This window comes from Grampus griseus (genome assembly GCF_964374135.1).
Source record: "Grampus griseus genome assembly, chromosome: 4".
NCBI lineage: Eukaryota > Metazoa > Chordata > Mammalia > Artiodactyla > Delphinidae > Grampus > Grampus griseus.
The window spans coordinates 65,583,484-65,601,534 of NC_138997.1; positions in this window are offsets into that span (position 1 = coordinate 65,583,484).

The window sequence follows — 18,051 nt, forward strand, 5'->3', positions numbered from 1 at the left end:
CACAAATTATTTGGTACATGACCTCATCTTTCATTATTCCTATTCACCTTGGCTATCCCTAGATGAATTCATAGGGTAAACTGAGATACCACAATGACAACAGTAAAAAAAATTGATTTAAAACATAAAGAATTTCTTCTCCCTGAAGAAAATGTCAGATATGATCTGATGGGAGATCTCCATTCAGTGATTTAGATGGCTGAGGCTTTCTTTGTTTTGTACTGCCCAGTCTCAACATACCTTGTATAAGCAATAAACAAGAAGAATGGAAAAGATCACATTTTGTAACCTGTCCCTGCCAGACAGTGACACATTTGCACTCTGTCTGTTTGCCCCAAATTAGAAACCTGATTCCAGCTGAACAAAAATGAAGGTTATGACATGGAGGAGCACATGGAATATTTGCTGAACAGTAACATTGCATCTACTGTTTTCTACTGCAAATGCAACTCCAGAGATTATTACATCCCTTTATGTGTTGGACTTTTATTTGATTTTTATAAAATCTTATTTTCTATAATTTAAAATAAAACATCACATTGTATGAGATTTTTGAGAGTTTTCCTGAACGACTACACTGCACTATTATAGCTAAGAGAATAACAGCAGAAGCTACTCTATCTGGGAAAGACATCTCAGAAAGAAAGTTTAACATCATATTATCAATGATAATGAAAAACAAATGTTTTCCAGGAGAAAGAATGAATGATTATCATGATGATGGTTGATTGTTTTCCCTGACCCACAAATCATGTGTTGGCTCACTTTATTAAATATGATCAATTTGATTGTGGATATTGTAGAGAAATCTAGAACCATTTTTCTTCACACAAAGTTCTTGATTGTCCGGAAATTCCAAGGAAAACCTTTTATTACAGTGCTAGAACAGCAAGACCACATTCATATAATGGGACTGATTTTATAAGGTAAAAGATCACTACATTTCTTGCTTCTTGCTGAGAAAGCTTTGTTCCTCAAACCGATTTCAGAGTTATTCATTCATCGATTTTCTTTAATTTACCACTGAGTCAAACATTGTGGGCTTAAAATATAGATATTTGAAGCTGTTCCCTTTTCATTAGTTGGGCAGAGGTAGAACCTCAGGAGGCACAAAAAGTTCATCCAAAATCTTATACTTAAATACACTTCATCATCATACAACATCTACAAACATTGTACTAAAATAACCTAAAATAAACAAAGGCCTCTTGTCATTTGCTCAGTTGCACATGGTTTTTGTAAGTGTACCAGTGCAATTAAATATCCCAAATCATCAGCGTTCTGGCACACCATTGAATAAGTAAAATGTAACTCTTAGTGAATTTATTCTTTTCTTTTGATGAAACTAGAAATTTTTCTAAATATAAATCGTGTTGCTGGATCAATTACTACATATTATTTCACTCAATTGTGATGTTCACTCTTTTCCAGGTTAATTGATTTATTCATTTTAATTAGTCACAACAATGCAAATTTGTTATTTCCCAAACTTCTTACAATAATATATACACGATTTTGTACAAAAATGCATTTTTCTTGCCTTAAAAGTGACAATTTAAATGGGTGCCATAATTGGCTAAGTAATAGTGGATGTTTATTCTTAATCACAAAACTAATGAGTTTTTGGTTGTCTTCTTTCCTTGAAAGTTTATAGCCAATTAATTTGGCCATGATATGGTTTAAAAATATTTATTAGAACCAGTAACAATAGTTTTAACACTATTCAGTTTGACTTTTTCTCATGGCATAACATATTTGTCAGATCATTCAACATGTACTGAATTAGTTGTGTCAGTTTTATTGTATGCTCTAGAAGTCTACCAGGTGCCTCTAGTTAAAATTAAATAGAGACTTGTTGAATATGTGATTCACTTGACTTACTTAATAAACATTTAAACATATACGATTTCTTTTTTCTTTTTTTTTTTTTTTTTGTGATACGCGGGCCTCTCACTGTTGTGGCCTCTCCCGTTGCGGAGCACAGGCTCCGGACGCGCAGGCTCAGCGGCCATGGCTCACGGGCCCAGCTGCTTCGTGGCATGTGGGATCTTCCCGGACCGCGGCACAAATCGTGTCCCCTGCATTGGCAGGTGCACTCTCAACCACTGCGCCACCAGGGAAGCCCCAGCATATACAATTTCTGAGATCATTTTGTTAGAACCTGAAAATTTCAGATATGTATGGCATATGTTCAGTATCCTCAAAAATTTTACCATTTAGTGTGAGACATACTTGTAAACAACTAATTGCAATAGAGTGTGATATATCCTAAAATAGCCTTCAGGACAAGATTTTATGATAGTTCAAAGAGGGAATGTAGAATCTGTTCACCAAGAGGTCACACTTGAATTTTGTTTTGAAGGATACAGAGTAGGATTGAAAGAATTAATATTGTTAAAATGGCCATACTACCCAAAGCAATCTACAGATTTAATGCAAACTCTATCAAAATACCCATGACATTTTTCACAGAACTAGAACAAATAATTCTAAACGTCATATAGAACAGCAGAAAAACCAAAATTGCTGAAACAATCTGGAGAAAAAAAGAACAAAGCTGGAGGTATCACCCTCTCAGACATCAAACTATACTGCAAATCTACAGTAATAAAAAAGCATGGTACTGGCACAAAAACAGACAGGTCAATCAATGGAAAAGAATAGAGAGCCCAGAAATAAACCCACACACTTATGATCAATTAATCTATGACAAAGGAGGCAAAAATGTACAATGGATAAAAGATAGTCTCTTCAACAAGTGATGTTGGGAAAACTGAACAGCTGCATGTAAAAGAATAAAATTTGAACATTTTATCACACCATATACAAAAATAAACTCAAAATGGATTAAGACCTAAATCTGAAACCAGAAACCATAAAACTCCCAGAAGAAAGCAGACGGAGAATGCTGTTTGATATAAATTGCAGCAAAATTCTTTTGAATATGTCTCCTAAGGTAAAGTGAACAAAAACAAAACTAAACAAAGAGGACCTAATTAAACTTAAAAGCTTTTGCCCTGCAAAGGAAGCCATTGTCAAAATGAAAAGGCAGCCTACTGAATGGGAGAAAATATTTACAAATGATATGACTGATAAGGGGTTAATATCCAAAATATATAAATAGCTCATACAGCTCAATATCAAAAGAACAAACAACCCAGTTTAAAAAATGGGCAGAAGACTAGAATAGACATTTTTCCAAAGAAGACATATAGATGGCCAACAGGCACGTGAAAAGATGCTCAACATTGCTAATCATCAGGGAAATGCAAAGCAAAACTACAAAACCTCACACCTGTCAGAATGGCTATCATCAAAAAGGCCACACATAACAAATGTGGTGAGGATGTGAAGTTAAAGAAACCCCAGTACACTGTTGGTGGGAATGTAAATTGGTGCAGCCACTATGGAAAACAGTATAGAGCTTCCTTAAAAAATGAAAAAAATGATTAGAATAATCATATGATTCATCACTTCCACTCCTGGGTATATATTTGGAAAAACAAAAACACTATTTTGAAAAGATACATGCACCCCAATGTTCACAGCGGCACTATTTACAATAGCCAGCATATGGAAACAACCCAAATGTCCACCAACAGATGAATGGACACATAAAAATATATAATGGGATATTGCTCAGCCATAAAAAGAATGAATTTTTGCCATTTGCAACAATGTGGTTGGACCTAGACATTATTATGCTTACTAAAATAAGTCAGGCAGAGAAAGAAAACTACTGTATATATCACTTACCTGTGGAATCTAAAAAATAAAACAATTGAATGTATATAGAAAAATAGAAACAGAAGCACAGATATAGAAAACAAACTTGTGGTTACCAGTGAGGAGAAGGTAGAGGGAAAGGAGGAAAGTAGGGGTATGGTATCAAGAGATATAAACTACGATGTATAAATAGATAAGCAAAAAGAATATATTGCATAGCACAGGGAAATATAGGCATTATTTTATAATAACTTTTAAAGGAGTATAATCTGTAAAAATATTGAATCACAAACTGATATACACCTGAATATTGTAACTCAACTATACTTCAATAAAAAATAAAATAGAATAAAATAAAATAAAACTATCCTCAAAAGAATTTTTAAAGTGTTTTTTAAGACTGTTATAGACAAAAAAGATACAGAGTAGTAGTTGATCATGCTAACCAGGTGAAAAGGTGAGGGAAGGAACATATGGGAGTACCACAAGGAACATAAAATGTACTACCGCGCAAAGTGCAGGATTCACACAGAGAGAACCTACTGTGCTCTGTCATTGTTAGCTCATTGTTATTGTCTCAGAAACACATGAATTTTTGTTCACATTTTAGAACTAAAGTAACTGAACTTCAGAGATATTAAGTAACCTTCCTGAGATTGCATGTGTTGTAATGGCGTGTGCTGGTTGAGTACCCACAGCCCTCACTGTCTGACTACAAAATTCCTGCTCTTTCCACCCATGCTTCCTTCTGGAAATAACTCATTTTTGTTCCAATCCACAAAGCATTTACATGTTTGTTGTTTCATTTAATGCTCGGAGAACCTTTTAACAGACAATCATTCATATTTCCTCTTCTTCTGGTGCTGCTTCTCCTTCTGAGAAAATGCTGCCAAATGCTCATCAGACCAATGACTGTTATACTCAAGGGACCTTTATAAGATGATATGAACTTTCTTCTGTTCATAATGTACACTTCCAATTTTAGGCCACATCACTCCTGCCATCTTAGCCTACAACTTAAAATGGAAGTCCTTTGTTTAGCATCCTCTTATGAGCTATGCATTTGTGCTTACCTATGCTTTCCTTGCACTACTCTAGTTCTCATTCTGTTGCACTGTGCCTTCTGGAACCTTCAATTCGCTGTGAATTTGTGAAATTAGCTCTCTGAATAAATCCCTTTCCTTTACCTTCACAGTACCATTCTTTTACACTTGTAATACATGTAACTCCCCTCCAGAGTATTACTTTTCCTACAGCTCTGGAAAGGCTAATTATTTTCCTAGAAAACCCAAAAGAATGGGCTAGGAGCTAATGCAACATTTTATTTTATTTTATCTTAGCTTACATTTCTACTGCAAAGCTTTATACAAAGCATGCTACCTTTTTAACATTCAGATTATCTGACATTCTTTCCTAGTTTATATTATCTATATATTTTGTTACTTAGCACATTGAGTAGTTTGATACAGTGTTTGTGATCATTATTCTCCATCACCTACCCTCCATTCAAGAATTCTCTTTCATTTCTAACCTACTTAACCTGTATCTCCAAAAATTGTCTATTTAAATCAGCCATTCACTGGATGATTTTCCATATTCAATCTCATAAATATTTTATGAGAAAGATACTTTTAACAGAGATATAAGACTTGATACCATTCATAATGCAGTTTAAAGAGAACCAAGGAGGGAAAAAAATAAATGTTTATATTTGGCATTGTATGTACTACATTGGCTAGGAATACACCTTCTGTTTCAGGTAAATTTGTGTAAAATTTTAGTTTTTATTCTCTCAAACCAGCTGAAAATAAAAGGTAATATATAAAGACAATAAATCTTATAATCTTAATTTTCTTGGATCTGTTTGCCTATACAGTTCCTCTGTAATAATTCCTGATTTACTGTTTTCTGATGACTTTCCTTTTTATCTTCTATAAATTAACTCCCATATCACTATGTTTATATTGTATCTGGTTAGTTCTTTACATCAAAAATATTTTAAGTAAATTAATAAATGCATGTAATATTTTAATTAAAATGTTCTTGAACTCAATTATTTTAATTTCACTAATCTCCAAGCCAAAAATTCTCTCTTTCAAGAAAGTAAACAATCCTACTCTGTTCTTAAAAGATAGTAGTCTTGTGTAACTTAGAAGTCTTATATTCTGTCATTAATTTTATACATTATACTACAGGACATTAATTGGTATGTTATGAAGTATTATCATAAATAATTAAAACTAATAAGAATAAGTGAGTAGTCATTAGAGAAATGCAAATCAAAACTACGATGAGATATCACCTCACACCAGTCAGAATGGCCATCATCAAAAAATCTACAAACAGTAAATGCTGGAGAGGGTGTGGAGAAAAGGAAACCCTCTTGTACTGTTGGTGGGAATGTAAATTGATATAGCCACTATGGAGAACAGTATGGAGGTTCCTTAAAAAAATAAAAATAGAACTACCATATGACCCAGCAATCCCACTACTGAGCATATCCCCTGAAAAAACCATAATTCTAAAAGGGTCATGTACCACAATGTTCATTGCAGCTCTATTTATAATAGCCAGGACATGGAAGCAACCTAAGTGTCCATTGACAGATGAATGGATAAAGAAGATGTGGCACATAAATACAATGGAATATTACTCAGCCATAAAAGGAAATGAAATTGAGTTATTTGTAGTGAGGTGGATGGACCTAGAGTCTGACATACAGAGTGAAGTTAGTCAGAAAGAGAAAAACAAATACTGTATGCTAACACTTATTTATGGAATCTAAAAAAAAAAAAAAAGTGGTTTTGAAGAACCTAGGGGCAGGGCAAGAATAAAGATGCAGACCTAGTAGAGAATGGACTTGAGGACACGGGGAAGGGAAAGGGTAAGTTGGGACAAAGTGAGAGAGTGGCATGGACGTATATACGCTACTAAATGTAAGATTGATAGCTAATGGTAAGAAGCCGCATAGCACAGGAAGATTAGCTCGGTGCTTTGTGACCACCTAGAGGGGTGGGGTAGGGAGGATGGGAGGGAGATGCAAAAGGGAGGAGATATGGGGATATATGTATATGTATAGCTGATTCACTTTGTTATAAAGCAGAAACTAACGCATCATCGTAAAGCAATTATATTCCAATAAAGATGTTAATAAAAATAAATAAAACAATAAATAGCATGGGGGGAAAAGAATAACTGAGCAAAATCTATTTTGTAATGGTGTTTCCTTCCTTCATTTTATTGCTTTTATCTTATTCTGAGAATTCAGTATTTTTCCATGGGCCTCCCAGGCATTAAAGAAAACTATTCAGATTCCATTGAATACTTAATTGTCTGATTTCAGCTCCCATTTTCTTTCTATCTAAATATGTAATTTGTCTGCTGTTCAGTTTTCTGACTCCTTTAATGGGCCAGATATGGAAATTTCTGAAGTTCTCCCACTGTTTATGGGAGTTTGGGGGCAATATATAAATGACAGAACATGTACTAAAAATGTGCTTTTAACAGAGTCGGGCAGATAGTGAGTTCTCAGCAAACATTTCTATTATACATATCATTATTTCATTGAAAATAGTGATTCAGAAAGGAAAACAGCTCCTTCAAGGATGAAGCTGGAAGTTGACAGAGATGAGTCAAATTCAGCTCAGATTCTTCCAAGTTCAGTTACTTTAAACTAATTCACATATAGTCACATTCAAGAATGAATATAAATGGGCTCCAAACTTATATCAGCCCGGACTTCTGTTTTTATCTATTATATATGGTTTATCCACAAACTATGCAAATGGTAGTCTAGAAATAATTTGATTAATTTTGTCAATGTCAATCTAGATCACTCAAATCCTATATGCATGATTCTTCCCTAAATAGTCCAACTGACACCATAGCTGTACTTGGTATAATTAATGTTAATATTTTGGGGAAACTTAAAAATATTTTAACCTCTAGAATTATTACATGCAAAAACAGGTGATCATATTTCCAATAATCAGTTTAATTTTTTTGTTCAAATAGAGTAATGAAAATGGTTGTTATAGGTAGATATAGTGGTGTATTGAAACAATTCTTGTCTATTTTCCCATTTCATCCAAATAAAGAAAATTCCTTCCAGTGAACTCTACCAGATGCTCCATCTCAAAAATGCAGTAGATTTGTTACATATGCAATAGTTACATAACCTAGAACCCCACTGTAGAAATCTCAATCACTTTTTAAGTAAAGTACACTTATATCAGGTATGGATTATCTAGCAAATATACAGTTTTAATGTAAATATAATTTTAAAAAATTGAAAAATAGTGCCAAGCACATTTTGATTCAATTATTTAGGTGTTATACAACATGCATTGACACATTTCTATGGATGTGAAAACCTTATGAATGGAAGTTCAGATTGGTTTCTGGCACAGCAGTCACATAAGTTTTATTCTGATTTTTTCTGTGAAGTGCAACCTCACTTTCACTTCTCAGGAACCATCATTTTGTGGCTCTTATCAAGTTTTCTTTGCTACTACTCCATACCACTTTTTATGAAACCTTGTTCCTCAGTCCCTTTAGGACACCAAAATACTATTTCAATTTTCTCCTATGTTCGGTGCTTTGTGACCACCTGGAGGGGTGGGATAGGGAGGATGGGAGGGAGGGAGACGCAAGAGGGAAGAGATATGGGAACATATGTATATGTATAACTGATTCACTTTGTTAGAAAGCAGAAACTAACACACCATTGTAAAGCAATTATACCCCAATAAAGATGTTAAAAAAATTGTTTCTCCTATCTTAAACATCTATGACTGTTCCATAAATTACCGGTTTGATATTTAAAATTCTACTATAGTTGGATAATTAGCAACTGACTTCCCTGGTGTACCTGTATACCTGTCTGCCTGCCTAGAATCCAAATGATGTAGTTACTTGGCTTAGCTTGGCAGCACTGAATGAGAATTTAGTTTGTGGCTTGTCAAAATAATGTGTGGACATTAATCTGCAAGTGATCTAATTTTGTTGTTATTGTTTCTAGCACTTAAGATGCATTAGTTTCTGTGGAATCACTTTTAACCTAGTAAAAATTAATAATTTATGATCCCTTATCCTCCAACCTGATATTTAAAATAATAGCAAACGTTTGCTAAGTACTTATTTTGTGTCTGACTTCAACTTGTATTATCTAGTTGCTTTTTTTTTATAATACCTCCATAAGTAATGCAATTCTTTCCAATTTATAGATTAAACATCTGAGAATTAAGGAAGTTAAACAGATCAATCAATATCACACAGCTAGAAATGTTTAGAACTTGGATTGCTATGCAGGCAGGCTAACTTCAAAATCCTCTCTCTTAACCATCTTATTGTATGGCTGCAGGTAATCAAGTACGTTCCAAGATATGAGAAAGATTAATGATGATATAATAAGTTTAACAATAAAGCTTTCTGTTCCCTCTTTCGGTGCTTAGTTTTATTGTATAGTCAATATACTTATCATATTGAATGAACTACATGGGTCAGTAATAATAAAGTTTCCTTGAAAAAGCATTTATAAAAATAAAGTTTCATAAGAGAGGCTGGTATTGTATAAAATACTGGTATTTCACTGGAATCATGGCCTGTTCCTTTTAATATACAGTTATTCATAGAAACATCAGTGGTTAATTGTTTATGGAGAAATGTTGGAGAGATATTTTAGAAATGCTAAATGTCATTATAACCTTTTACTCCCATTAGACTTGAGCTTGTAGAAAGAGGAGGAAAACAAAGTTTACTTAGAGTTTATAAATGGACAAAAAAAATTGCTGTATAAAATATTAGGTAAGGAAAAGCTTATATTTTATGTTTATATAAATGACTGTCTAACTTGTACAAAGAATATTTGTTTGAAAGTAAACTGCCATCATCAAAGCTATAGTGAATCCTTTTTAATGACCACCTGGGCATTGGGCAAAAGCCAAGGAGAATGCTCTCCTTTTCTTTTTTTTCTCCATCTCAGTATTCCATCATATCAATGAGATATTGTTAGAATCATAGAAATTCTATACATAGTATAGTTTTCCGCTTTCTATGTTTCTAGCCAAGTGTTAAATAAGCCATGAGGGACAGACAAATGATGATAAACTGTCAATCATCAGTCTTGATAACCTCCTTGGAGAATAAAGCTTTATGTGGTGGCCAAAAGGGCTGGCTAGCTCTACTGATTCTCATGCCTCACCTCATGCTAGACATAGAGAGAGCTCCCGCCAAACAAAACCTTATATCAGCTGAGCTGAAACACATAGCCAGAATCACTTTCTCATTGCAACCCAAAGTAGAGGAAAGAAAAAAAAATAGTAAATTTCCAAGAGATGTGTCCTTTTTAATAGTTTAACTCCACCTAATTTAATGTCATCAAAAAATCACACACTTCTACTTGGGAAAAAAGTGGAACAAGGAAAAAGACAGTCCTTCCCTAAAAACTACAAAGCTTACACTCAATAAATAGAGTAGAAAAGTGTTGGTGCAATATTATCTCACATGTGGTTGAGTTTGCTATGGTAATAGAGATGTGATCAAATTTTGTTAAATTAGTTCTCTGGATAGGGACAAATGGGTAGATATCAGGTTGAACTTTTTAAGTATACACAGATTAATGAAAACTAAATTACCCTTCATCTCATTATTCAGAAAAGAGAAAGAATAAGTATTAGCATAAGAACAAATAGTTCTAAACTTATTTATCATCTAAATTTTGACAAACTTACTAAGTTTGAAATATTTGTTTGAAACTTCACCCACATTTTAATACAATAGCTGTTAGGTTGAGAACATAGAAATGGACTGTAATCATGTAATTTATTATTGTTATTATGGTACAAAATAAATATTTTTCTTTCTAATTAAGTTCTATCTTTTCTTTATTTCAAAAGAACTTCCAATCATCTGGTTATATTTTAATAAAGATATTTATGTAGGATTTAGGTGAATTGGCCAAAGTAGGTTATACATTTTGGTAAGAAGTGTTCCAGCTGTGAATTTAGTTTAGTGTTGTGCTATAACTGGAAGCTTCATTTATTATAAAGGTAAAAAGCTAAAAAGGCAATCTGGAAAAGTACAGTTTAAAAAAGTGAAAAGAAATCTGTGAAACAGGAGCATGCTTTGTAGACCACTGAAACGTTAGAGTAGCATGAGTAAATATTACATAAAACACTAATATTAAGAGTTTCAGTCATTCAGTACAACTTGGCAGACATTTTTAAGCATTGCTAGTTGTCATTCACTGGAAATTGAAGGAAGGAAGTGCTGTGTAAGAAAGGTGCATATCTCGAGGGAGAAAGAATAACTGAAAAGGCTAACAATAGAAACCAGAAGATTACAGGTTTCTGGTCTGAAGATTGAATTGATAGTGGCTCTACTATAGACAATAACAAACAGGAGAACATACATGTTTGGAAGGGAAACATAAAATGCGTTCACATTCAGAAATGGTGATTTTACGCTAGATCATCCAAGGCAGATTTGAAATTCAAGATAGAGATCAAATCATAAGCATTGGTTCTGGAGTCATCAACATGATAGAACAGTGAGAGAGAATGTGAATATCTGGGAATGAGAGGGGAAAGACAGAATCTATGAACAATAACTTTTAGGTGAAAGCATTGAAATAAAATACTGAGAAAAAATAGTGAGGAAACCAAGGGAGAATTGTGTCATGAAAGTCAAAGAAATAGTTTTAGAGAGGAAATGTCAAAGGCTTCGAGTTGAGAGAGAAGTCAAGTAAAAGAATGGGGGAAAAGATCTATTGCAGTTATCAATTAGTTAATTATTGGCATTGAAAGTTTAGACTTGGAAGTATGGAAAGTCTCTCTGTGCTATAATTACTTTCCAACACAGGATGTTAATCACCACTGTGGTTTTCTGTGGAAGAAAGCCCAGTTTGTTTCTGTGTCCAAAATGGACAACAGAATGTACTGATTGAAAATAAAACGGAAAACACTTTCTAATCATTTTGTATGGATTAGCATTTAGAATAATGTGAAGTTTTTCTGATGATGGCACTTTAATCTTTGGAATAGTGATTCAATTTATTCAATTTGTCCTCATTCTTCTTCTGTATCAAGTAGTCCTGATATCTGCTTTCCCTATTTTCCAAGTGTGTCGAGAGGATTTTAAAAATCGTATTGCAATTAGAGAATGGCATGTGTAGGACAACTAAAATAATTGCAATCTCAGTGGGTAAAACCAAGACTGATCATCTAAGAAGAGAGTAAAGTATCCACCAATTCTCTTTAAAAGGTAAAGATTGGCAATTGACATGAGCAAAACGTCTGAAAAGAGAAGAAATACACAGCATACCAAGTATTCATTGACAGAGCAGATAATAAACCTTTGGAATTTGTTACCCTAAGAGGTATTTTTGGCAGATAATACGAGTGGGAACTATGTCTGTTTTATGCACTGTCCACTTATTCTTTGGAGTTTTGCATAACTGATACATGGTCATTGTTTAATTAGCATTTGTTGAATGAAAAGGATGGTACACTGATGTCCAAAGAGAGTATAGAAGAATCTGTTATGTAACCATCAGGATTAATCTCATTATGCTGTTTACCCCTAATTATAGCAGTTCTCATAAGATGTCTAGGACCTCCCAGGTCATACACTGTATTCTCATCCCAATAAAATGCTTATTTTTAACCCAACTCACATTTCTTATAAATGTAAGGAACCATTCTACCATACCATCTTTAACCCGCTTATTTTCAGCAAAATATCCTATATATACTCAATATCATGCCTGAAGGTCTCTTTCACCTTACTACTTCAACTGAAACGTGACTCTCCTTTGAGATTATGACTTCCTATGCACCCCTCTCTGGGAATGGATATTTTCTTTCTCACACATCTTATTCTACTGAATCTCATTGTCATTCTAGATGCTAGAATCTTGAACATTCTCTCCCTCTTTCCTAAAATATCTGAGGTTTGAGTCTGACATCCTGAGACTAAACCACTCATTACCTATTAGTGTAAAGACTAATCACCTAGGTCATCCCCCCCTCATATCTAGCTCACTTTCCCTTTCTCTAACACTATTTGTGCTATTTCTCCACTCTTCCTCAGCCTCTTACTGTGACTGTCATCCTCTCGACCAGCAACTGTCCAATAAATTAGCCAAGAGCTATATGTAGGTATTTACATTTAAGTTAATTAAAATAAGTTAATTCCTTAGTTCTAGTGGCCACTTATCAAGGTTTAGTAGCCATATCTGCTAGTGGTTATTGTGGTTATTTGAACTGTCTCATCATCACATAAATATTTATTGGACAGCGCTTCCCTAAACCTTCTTAGGCCCAGTAATCATATCACCTCCATATGCTCAAATTCAAATTTCCTAGTCTCTAGTTACTAACTTGTTTCTTCTAGTGACATGACTTTAATGACATATAACTCATTGACCAAATATTTCATTATAACATACATCATATCCTTATTTTCTTGATGACCCATGATACATCATTTTAATCACACCCTTGCAAGCACCATCAAATCAAGTGTATGGTCAGATGCAGCTGGCAAAACTTCAAAGACAAACTCAGATTGCTAGCAGGACTTGTGCAGCTGAACATGGTTGGCTGGCAAACAAATTCATGGTCAATGGCTTCACATTATAATCATGACTATTAACTTCAAGTGGATCCTTTGAGCTGCCTGGTAAGCCTATTATATTTCCAAATCCTTTCAGTCTGCTGCTTCCTGAGATGACTATTTTATAACTTTTCTCTCTCTTGCCTTTCCTCTTCTGTTAATATGAATGACACTTCATGCTTCTAGATAATGTCACCCCTCTACTTAGGCACTATTGCCTCTCACCTAATCAAAGATATTTCTCCAATACTTCTCCTCTCTCTCTTTCTTCAGAATAACAAATATTCTCATAGGTATATAAAACTTAAAAAAATCTGCCATTCTAAAACAAATTAAAAACAAGCAACAAATAAAGACTTTCCTAACTTCATTCCTCTTGTCTATTTTAAAACTTTTCACTCTTTGAAAATGTTAACAATCCCATCTTCTAGTTCTCCTTTTATTCTTTCTTGAATGCAATCAATTCTGGCTACTAGCCCACCATTCCTAGAAATTGCTCTTCTTACACCTGCTCACCACATCGCTAAATATTTACAATGGTCCATTTGTAATTCTAATGGTCTTAGCCTATTAATAACTTTGACACAGTTCATCAGTGGAAGACCTGCATTATTTGAATTTTGGATCAAAATACTTTTCTGTTTCTCTTTCTATTTCAATAATTTCTCTTTCTCACTTTTCATTGATGGTTCCTCCTATCTCCTATTCATCAAAACATTGTTCCAGCAGTCAATCCTAGAGCACCTCTCTTCTTATTTATATGTATATATGATGAGAAGCTGTATATTTTAGAACCTACGGAGCATCACCTCTTGTATTAGTAATAGGGACCTCAAACTCAGCATGCTAAATAGAACTGCTGTTCCTCCTCCCTCATCCTGTTTCTCATATAGTCTTCCCCATTTTAGCAAAAAATAGCACTATTTAATTGGACAGCATTTTCCTAAACCATCTTATTTCCAGTAACAACATTACCTCCACGTCCTCAAATTCAAATGTCCAACTCTCCAGTTACTAATTTGTTTCTCTCTTTTTCCTTCTAGGAACATGACTTTTATGACATATAACTCATTGACCAAAGCAAATCAATATTTCATTGTAGGCCACATCATATCCTCACGTCCTCATGGACAGCTGCTCTGACCAAATGGCTTCGGTGTCATCTTGAGTCCTGATTTCTTTATTTCTCTCACTGCTCACATCCAAGCTGTTAGTCAATCATGTTGGCTCTATTTTCAAAATATCCGAAATCAGAACAATTCTTGCTACATCTATTGCTACTATTATAAGTAAACCTTCAAAAATGTCTCAACTGCATTATTGCAATAGCCTCTTCAGTAGTCCCCATTCTTATATTCCTCCCACCCTAGTTCCCCAATTGATAAACAGCACAGCAGTCAGAACAACCCTGCCGAACACAAGTTAGCTTATGTCACTCTGTTCCTCACCCTCAAGTGGATTCCTCTGCGTGCACTTGCAAGGACCTAAAGGACCCACAAGTTCTTGCTTCTGTTGATTCTTTAACTCCATTTTCTGCTACTCTTTCCCTTCATGGACTTTTCTTTAGACGTGCTGACCTATTTCCTGTTTCATGAACATAAAAGGCATACATCTGCTTCAGAGGGTTTGAATCTGCTGTACCTCTGTCTAGAAAACAATCCCCCAGATATTCACATGAATTCCTGCCTCATCTGCCTCCTCTTCACTCAAATGTCATCTTTTCAGGAGATGTTCCCTAACCACCTCATTTAAAAGCTCTTTTTCTGGGTGGGAGGGAGGCTCAAGAGGGAGGGGATATGGGGATATAGGTATACATATAGCTAATTCACTTTGTTGTACAGCAGAAACTAACACATTATTGCAAAGCAATTATACTACAATAAAGATATTAAAAAACCCTCTTTTTCTATTTCTTCCTCATTTCCACATCCCATGTTTTATTTTCTCCATTTTACATTTTATTACTTGATGCATTATGTGTTTCACTTAGTTATTTGTTTATGTATTTCTCCCCAACCTCAGGATATAAGCTCTATAAAAATGAAAGTTTAGTTGTTTGTTTATTCCTTTCTTTTCTCCCCTTCACCTAGAATTAATTATACTGGTATATAATAGGTGCTCAATAAATATTTATTTAAAAAATAAACACATTTATAAATAACATAAGCATAAATATTTGGTAAGAGGAACAGGAAGCTATGTAACTTTCAAACTGAACATGAAAGCATCATGGGGAAAACCCACATCCCTCAGTTTTATTGCTTGATTTCTTTCCCTTCAAAAAAGAATGAGCTTCTGTATGCTCCATATTGCTAACCTGTGTTTGTAGAAAAAACAAAATTTTCCCCCAAAATGTGATTAATGAAGAGTGAATTTCCTTATAATATAATATTATTGTATTATTTTCTTCACCTTCACCTCCTTCTAAGGTTACCTTTAGGTTTTATTTTAAAAGATAAGTTTCTTTGTTATTAACAAGCACAATGAGGTGCATATATTTGCTGAAAAGAAGTTTTTCATTCCTTACCTTTTAAACTTTTATCTTTATATGAATACATAAATCAGTGTAGCAGTCACCAAGGATTATTGATTATTTTTACTGTTTTAAAAGATTATTTTTACTGTTTTAAAAGATGCTTTGGAAGATGAGGATGACATATAATGCATGTTATGTAATATGTAGTTTATTTAGTACATTGATAATTTAATATATCCAAAAAGAAGGAATATCTAAATTGTTATATATTAGCATGTATATGTTATATGTTTAACATTTAAGTAAAATGGTGTCTACTTTAGAATATATAAGCTAAAATATTTATTTTGATTATATCCTTCTCCACTTTCATTTGTACAAATCCTAAATCCTTGCCCTCCACCCCTCCACCCAAAAAAAACAACTTGTTTCCTAATGGCTTTGTTTTTTATTTTTACTTTTCTGGTTAAACTAAATTGTATGATTTAAATTATTTCAGAATTTCCCTACGACTCTCATAGCTTTCTTTTTTCTTAAAATTTTTAACTTTTTAAATTTTCCCCTCAATCCTCACTAGTGCTAAGAAATAGGAATCAAATAGAAAAAAAGTCTTTATCTATGTCTAAGTATATATATCTATACATATATGCATATATAATTGTGTACATAATTATAAGTTCCACACATCAACATTGCATATGAGCTTTGTGAACTCAGATAATTGTGCATGGCTTTTTCCAAGAAGGAATATCTATGTCTTATTATATTTTCTATTTGAGAGTTATTTTATCCTTTCAACAGTATTTATTTAGATTTTTCATGTTTCCAGTTTTCATTTTTTTCAATTAATCCTTAAATAGATGTACAACTAATTTTATTCTTAAATTTTCTAAAAGTTTTGGAAAATATTTGAAGATGATAAACTTCTATTATAATCTCTGTCTTCAAAGTAATGCAAAGAAAAAAAAGAAAAAACCAGTACACTAATCAGGATACGGAAATTCTATTCAACAAAATTAACAAGGACATCTTTGTGTAGTAATACTTCCGTGACCCATTCTTTGCAAAAGAATCATTGTCGCTGTCCCTTCAGTTTCCAATATCCTTGCTTTCTAACTTAGTAATTGTTGTTAATTCTTTCTCTTTCTAGTCTAGCTAAAACTTTTTATTTGCTAAAAACTGGAAAAATAAATTGTTACAAACCCGATATCATAATAGTTATAATTATAGTCAATTATTTTTGGTGAAATAATGAATATTAAGATAGCTGAAATGGAGTGAAATGATTCAGTCATAAGTTGCTATGTTATATCTTTATGGAAATGCATAGTGACTTCTCTTCCAATGGAACATGTCATTGTATGTGTAGTTATGTATGTATATATTATATGCATATGTATATATATATGTGTTATATATTTTTTTAAATTTCATTTAGTATATCTTCCAAGTTTACTATGGCAAGCCCTTCTTTCTGTTTACTTGTGATAATTAATAATGATATTTATTGATGTATCAAAAATGGAACATCTCTAAAATTTCTTTTGTATAGTATAGTTATTCTGAAACTGGGCCCTAAACCATCAGCAACAACAACGTATAAGATCATTTTAGAAACAAATGCTAACTCCACTTACCTTAGATGTACTGAGTCAGAGACTAGAAGTAGAATCCAACAATCTGTGAAAATCTATATTTTACAAACACTTCCAGGTAGGTGATGCTGAGGCATGCTAAAGTTTGAGAATGAATACTGTATAAAACAAAGAAAAATCATTCCATCTAGCTGGTTATAACTGCTTTCTGGGGGTGATTCTCTATGTAACACATTTTTTCACAAATATCACCACTCCAAAAGATTCCCTTGGTCTTCTTCTTAATTTCCACCCTCCATCTGAGAGATCTCATCCACTCCCTTAGATTCAATATTCATCAATGTCTTCTGCCCTGAGAGACTTCTCCCTACCTCTTTTTTCTCCCTTCCCTCATCCCTGTAAATGGTACCAACATTTTCTACTTGATCAAGCCAAAAATCAGGTAATGATTCTTGATTACTTTCTCCCATTTCTCTATTGCCTATATCTGCTAAGGAAACAATTGTTGATGATTTTCTATCTTAATGATTTTTAACCTTAATATATTTCCTCATTTGCCCAGGCCTAGAATACACAGTAGATATTACAAAATATCTAATCTCTGCCACTATTAAAATACAAAACCTACTAATTAGTGGT